Here is a 7,850-nt window from a genome sequence, read left to right on the forward strand (position 1 = left end):
GTAGAACAAACATGCCTCTGACATGTAAAATAAGGTAGGCATCATGGAAAATCCTCCAAAAAGTACACTTCATGAATTTATTTTTATTTTTGGAGATCTCTTTCCAATTCTTGGGAGTTATGTCAACTCTTCATGACATTTCTATCTGCAATGTTCTGCAACGTTTGCCTACTGAACGTTGGTATCATGTGCAGTATCGTTGGAAATGTAGTCCTGATACACCATGTAACAAGAAGAGGCCATTACTTCATTATGTTGTACAGAGTAAGTCTAAATGGAACCTCTTTGCAGAGAAGTGCCTCATCACCAGAAGTAATTGTGTACATGTAGCCTTGATTTATGTTAGTTTTTTTGTGAGCTTGATACTCATCTTTATTTACTCCACCAACAAGGCTTAATTATCTTCATATTGAACAGCTTGTGTGTAGCCATTACGGTTGATGGATTTCTTTGTGGGACCTACCAAAACCACAGAGTCCTTGTGAAACATTTTTAAAGGGTACTGTAAGTGCTATGTATTGTACAAGGGCAATGAGGATGTGGGTTAAAATCTTTTGAAATACCAATACCCAGCACAAAATGCCTTCAACAGGTGAAGTAGTACATTTAGCTGTAGGTGTAGGGAAGACAGGCTAGAGAATGGGTTGAATTGGTGTGTACAAGTATTGTCTATTAGTCATTTCAGTGAGTGTGAAATCCTGCAGGCATGCTGGACACATTTTGAAATAGATCATAATCTCATAATATACTATAAACATTTTAATAGATGCTAAGTGATCATATTGACTGTATTTTTGATTTTAAATCTTATTAATACCAAGTGTAGATGGTGTCATGGACAATAATAAATACTGCATATTTTAATGAACCAGACAACAAAATCATGATACAGTGCCTTCAGAAAGTATTCATACCCTTTGACTTATTCCAGATTTTGTTGTTACATCCTGAATTCAATAGATTTTTTTTCTCACATATCTTCTCACTACTATTGCACACAGTGAGTCCATGCTATTTATTATGTGACTTGTTAAGCACATTTTTACTCCTGAAGTTATTTAGCCTTGCTATAACAAAGGGGTTGAATACTGATTGACTCAAGACATTTCAGCTTTTCATTTTTTATTAATTTGTAAACATTTCAAAAAAGACAATTCCACTTTGATATTATAGGGTATTGTGTGTGGGCCAGTGACAAAATAAAATCTACATTTAGTTCATTTTAAATTCAAGCTGTAACAAAAAAAAATGTGGGAGAAGTCAAGGGGTGTGAATACTTTCTAAAGGCACTGTATCTAGATTAGTCACATGGAAGAAAGCATCTTATTTTATTATGAAAATGTACACTGAACAAAAATATAAACACAACATGTAAAGTGTTGTTCCCATGTTTCATGAGCTGAAATAAAAGATCCCGGAAATGTTCCATATGCACAAAAATCTTATTTCTCAACTTTTGTAAACAAATTTGTTTACATCCCTGTTAGTGAGCATTTCTCCTTTGCTAAAATAATCCATCCACCTGACAGGTGTGGCATATCAAGAAGCTGATTAAACATCATGATAATTACACAGGTGCACCTTGTGCTGGGGATAATAAAAGGCCACTAAAATATGCCGTTTTGTCACACAACACAATGCCACAGATGTCTCAAATTTTGATGGAGCGTGCAATTGGCATGCTGACTTAAGGAATGTCCATCAGAGCGGTTGCGAGAGAAGTTAATGTTAATTTCTCTATCATAAAACCTCTCCAACTTCATTTTAGAGAATTTGTTCGTATGTCCAACCGGCCTCACAATTTGAATGCAAAAAGATACCGTGACGAGATCCTGAGGCCCATTGTCGTGCCATTCCTCCACCGCCATCACCTCATGTTTAAGCATGATAATGCACAGCCCCATGTCGCAAGGATCTGTACACAATTCCTGGAAGCTGAAAATGTCCCAGCTCTTCCATTGCCTACATACTCACCAGACATGTCACCCATAGAGCATGTTTGGGATGCTCTGGATTGATGTGTACGACAGTGCGTTCCAGATCCCGCCAATATCCAGCAACTTCGCACAGTCATTGAAGAGGAGTGGGACAACATTCCACAGGCCACAATCAACAGCCTGATCAACTCTATGCGAAAAAGATGTGTCGCGCTGCATGAGGCAAATGGTGGTCACACTAGATATTGACTGGTTTTCTGATCCACGCCCCTACCTTTTTTTAAGGTACAGTATCTGTGACCAACAGATGCATATCTGTATTCCCAGTCATGTGAAATCCATAGATTAGGGCATAAGGATTTTATTTCAATTGACTGATTTCCTTATATTAACTGTAACTCAGTAAAACCTATGAAATTGTTGCATGTTGTGTTTATATTTTTGTTCAGTATAATTGCTTTGCAATTTCTCTCAGCTGCTTTTGAGTCTACCTTCTGAATGCAATATTTGTTGCAATTTGCAGAACTTCTGCATTTGTAGGTCATATTTCTTTCCTGAAAACATTGACCATATTTCTTACACCTGGTTGATTTCGTCTGAGGTTGTTAAAGAACATGAAAATCATGAGTTTAACTGGACAGGGCCTTTAACAAGGTTTATAAAGTTATTGTCCTGATTTGGAAGTGTACTTGTGATTTTGAGTGATATTTGGAAATAACTTATAATGATGATTATTTGTTTTCTTAGTTTTTTGTATGATAGTGTTTTAAAGCCTGTTTAAACATTTACCCCTTGAAGAAACTTGCTAGATGGAATGCTAGCAATATGTGTATTTGTCCAATAAACAAACTCAATAATTGTAGTTGTTTATTTTTTACTTCATATATTTATAAAACAGTCATTATGACTGACTGTTGTATCATTGACCAAAAAACAATGTCTACCTGTAACAAGTTTGCACTAGATCAAGCACATTTTCAGATTCTTTTTGTTGTTGAAATGTTCACTATATGAAGACAATAGATAGATTTGAGTGAATTGTCTAATATTCACTCAAAAAGATATGGACATTTTACAGGCAAAGGTATTTCCATCCCAATGATTTGTATATACACTAGATGACTGACACGGAGCGCTGTATTGAAGCCACCGCACCTCCATCTTGGCACGCCCCCACCGTTTTACATTATGTGGTCGTTGTCTTCAAAGTTCTTTCCCCTGGGTCGCAAAAATCTAAATTTGCATGACACGAGCTGAAAATGTAAAAGTCTTTGCAAATAAAACGCTTGGTATACGCTCAGTGCTCAGTTGATACTTGACAGAGATACCCTTGTTCTTGTGAGAAATCTTCAAAAAAAGAACAGGGATTTCGAATGAATATGAAAAGCGTATACTAAAATATTAAAATACTACATGTCATGTGTCAAAATTGATATCCATCTTACCTCTATAGTGTTTTATGTTCTTCAGATTTGAGAAGAAAGATGACGAGTTCAACGGGAAAGTGAGCCTGTCAGGTTGCCAGTAGCTTTAATTCTTGCACAGAATCCAGCCTAGCTGACATGTTGCAAACCACCATTTTTTTCTCTGGCATCCATTGATTTAGTCACCCTAATTCTGGACATCCTACAAGGGTAATAAACACTTCAATAACTTTTTTAATGATTATGATAGAGCTATGAGGTTTGGACCATCAGTTTTCTTAGAGGAGTGCCAATATGGCCGACCTGTGACTTCAATGCCTTTCCCTGGCCTGAATACATAGCATCAGCAATAGAGTACCACAGTATGAGTCGTAATACCCATAGAACCTAGCGGTCAAACAAGGAAATGGTTCCAATTGTTTTTCCACCATTCATTTTACCCATATGAGATTTAAAAAACACTTAAAATAAGGTCTGTGTTTCGTGTAGGCTTACCCTGGCGTGACGTTTTGATAACTGTGTCGATCTCTCTAGCACAAGGTGAATTTTAGCATTATATTTGCCTGTTTTTACTCCCCATAAAGAACTACAAATGCCATGAAGATCTGGACGAGACTCCCAAATCGAGGCAAGGGTAAGAATCTCTGGATTAACTATCTAATGTTAGCTAAATTTAGTAATTATTTCTTTAAATTGACAATTATGTGATCAGTTGACACAATACCTGTTAGTAAAGGTGCCAACTAAAGATGACGTGCAGAAGCTTGCAGGGATTTGTAGTCTTGCATGATTTCTACTTTATTGCTAATTAGCATTTCGAATCTGAGAGTAAATAGAGCCGAATATATTGACAAAGGATAAAACTACTTCTCCAATAGAAATCCCCAATCACACTTGTAGGCGAAGTCATGGCAACCTTGGCTAGCTAAGCTCATGTGCAGAAACATCGAGAGCATCCTGACCGGTTGCATCACTGCCTGGTACGGCAATTGCTCGGCCTCCGACCGCAAGGCACTTCAGAGGGTAGTGCGTACGGCCCAGTACATCACTGGGGCAAAGCTGCCTGCCATCCAGTACCTCTACACCAGGCGGTGTCAGAGGAAGGCCCTAAAAATTGTCAAAGACTGTTCTCTCTACTACCGCATGGCAAGCGGTACCGGAGTGCCAAGTCTAGGACAAAAAGGCTTCTCAACAGTTTTTACCCCCAAGCCATAAGACTCCTGAACAGGTAACCAAATGGTTACCCGGACTATTTGCATTGTGTGCCCTCCCCCCAACCCCTCTTTTACGCTGCTGCTACTCTCTGTTGATCTTATATGCATAGTCACTTTAACTATACATTCATGTACATACTACCTCAATTGAGCCGACCAACCAGTGCTCCCGCACATTGGCTAACCGGGCTATCTGCATTGTGTCCCACCACCCGCCAACCCCTCTTTTACACTACTGCTACACTCTGTTCATCGTATATGCATAGTCACTTTAACCATATCTACATGTACATACTACCTCAATCAGCCCGACTAACCGGTGTCTGTATATAGCCTTGCTACTCTTATTTTCAAATGTATTTTTACTGTTGTTTTATTTCTTTACTTACCCACACACACCTCTTTTTCACACTATTGGTTAGAGCCTGTAAGTAAGCATTTCACTGTAAGGTCTACACCTGTTGTATTCGGCGCACGTGACAAATACACTTTGATTTGATTTGAAATATCATTGGGTCTAACAGTCGTCTCACGCTGAACTGTGCATTTGCAGGCCGTCAAATCAAAGGCACTCCTTCGATTAAAGTATTTTTTTAACGAAAATAAGTTATGCCTGCAGAGAAGAACAAAGTTGGTGATACCATCGACGTTGTGCATCGCCTCGGCAAGAAGCAACAGCAAAACGATTCAAGACAAAGGGGTATCATCATCCCCTTCACTGCCAGATTCTACAGGGATGCTGTCTGGAAAGCTGCTAGGAAGAACACCTTCCTTCAGAGCCATGGTCTGCGTTCCGCCGAGCATCTCAGCCCGGAGGACATAGAAAGAAGGAACAAGTTGTGGCCAACGATCAAGAAAGCACGAAATGAGGGAAAGGCTGCTTACTTCGTCGGAGGACGAGGCTTCATCAACAGTTCAGAAATCCATATTCCTCCCTCGAATCTCACCAGAAGGAACAGATTGATGGTTTCAGCCATGGTATTCTCATTTTCCTTATACTGATTAACGTTACCTAACAAGCGTCAGGTGACTATTTTGTTTACAAAGTTACGAAGAAGACTGAATGTTGTATTTATTTTCTATACATACAGTAACTAAGATACTGTTTTAAAGGGGTATACAGGTCTGCACTGACATTACATGGTTAGTTATTATTTAGTTATTAATACTTATTTCAAAGTGAAAAAGGTCTAGTGAAGAAAAATATTATTGCAAGATCTGCAAGAGCTCATTTAATTTGAGGTGTCCAAATACCTTAGAAATATGGTAGTAATCTTGCTAAGACCAGAAGAGCTGAGGAGGAAATTGTGAGATAACTTGCCTTTCTCAGAGGTCCCCAGCCGGCCTCCTGGGGGATTCTGTCACGGTTGTCGTAGGGTAAAGTGGACCAAGACGCAGGGGGAAATGTGCACTCATCTTCTTTTATTTAAATGGACAAGAAGGTGAACCAAAACAACACGTACACAAAAAAAACACAACGACTAATAACAGGCCGGTAAGGCACAAAGCTACACACAGCACAATCTCCCACAAATACTGAAACAAACACATGCCTATTTATAGAACCATCAATCAGAGGCAACAAGAAAACACCTGCCTCCAATTGAGGGTTCAACCCCCAATAAACTAAACCTAGAAATACAAAGAACTAGACTAAACATAGAAATACATTGACATAGAACAGTGCCCAAAACCCCAGAATAATAAATCAAACACACCACTAAACACACAACCACCCCGAACCACATAAAACAAATACCCCCTGCCACGTCCTGACCAAACTACAATAACAAATAACCCCTATTACTGGTCAGGACGTGACAGTACCCCCCCCCCCCAAAAGGTGCAGACCCCGGATGCACCTCACACAAATAAACAAAATAACCCCAAAACAAAAATAAATCCCCTAAACTAAAGGGAGGGAAGGGAGGGTGGCTGCCGTCAACGACGGCTCCTGTGCTACACCCCCCCCTCCCCAACCAACCTATACTGGAGGTGGCTCAGGCTCAGGTCTACTTCCCCCACCCAACCTGTCCACCCCTGCTGAATGCTCAGGGCTGTAGGGTATCTCTGGGAGCTCCGGACTGTAAGCCGACTCTGGAAGCTCCAGACTGCAGGCAGACTCACTCGGCTCCGGACTGCAGGCAGACTCACTCGGCTCCGGACTGCAGGCAGACTCACTCGGCTCCGGACTGCAGGCAGACTCACTCGGCTCCGGACTGCAGGCAGACTCACTCGGCTCCGGACTGCAGGCAGACTCACTCGGCTCCGGACTGCAGGCAGACTCACTCGGCTCCGGACTGTAGGCCATCTCACTCGGTTCCGGACAGTGGGCCGTCTCTCTTGGTTCCGGACAGTGGGCCGTCTCTCTTGGTTCCGGACAGTGGGCCGTCTCTCTTGGTTCCGGACACTCTGGACGAGGTACTGTTGCCGGATACTCTGGACGAGGCACTGTTGCCGGACATTCTGGACGAGGCACTGTTGCCGGAAGTTCTGGACGAGGCACTGTTGCCAGAAGTTCTGGACGAGGCACTGTTGCCAGAAGTTCTGGACGAGGCACTGTTGCCGGAAGTTCTGGACGAGGCACTGTTGCCGGAAGTTCTGGACGAGGCACTGTTGCCGGAAGTTCTGGACGAGGCACAGTTGCCGGAAGTTCTGGACGAGGCATTGTTGCCGGAAGTTCTGGACGAGGCACTGTTGCTGGAAGTTCTGGACGAGGTACTGGGCTGACGCACTGGAAGCCTGATGCGTGGTGCTGGTACTGGATGTGCCAGTTTGGGGACACGGACCTCAGGGCTAGTGCGAGGAGCGGGAACAGGACATCCTGGACTGGGCTGATGCACTGGAAGCCTAGTGTGTGGTGGTGGTACTGGAGGTATCAGACTGGAGACACGCACTTCAAGGCTAGTGCGAGGAGCGGGAACAGGCTGAATAGGACTGGGCTGACGCACTGGAGGCCTGGTGCATGGTGCTGGTACTGGATATACCGGGCCATGGAGACGCACTGGCGGTCTCGATCGCACCTCCAGCACAACCCGTCCTGGCTGGATGGAACTAGTATCCCTGCACAAGCGAAGTGCTGGCACAGGGCGAACTGGGCTGTGCAGGGGCCTGATGGTTGCCGTGCGTAGAGCGGGCGTAGGGTAGCCTGGACCTAGGAGGCGCACCGGTGACCAGATGCGCTGTGCAGGCATCCTCCTTCCAGGCTGGATGCCCACTCTAGCACGGCACTTGCGAGGGGCTGGGATCACTTGCACCGGACTGTGCGTGCGTAT

This window comes from Salmo salar, chromosome 13 (assembly GCF_965601325.2).
Source record: "Salmo salar chromosome 13, fSalSal1, whole genome shotgun sequence".
NCBI classification, from domain to species: Eukaryota; Metazoa; Chordata; class Actinopteri; order Salmoniformes; family Salmonidae; genus Salmo; species Salmo salar.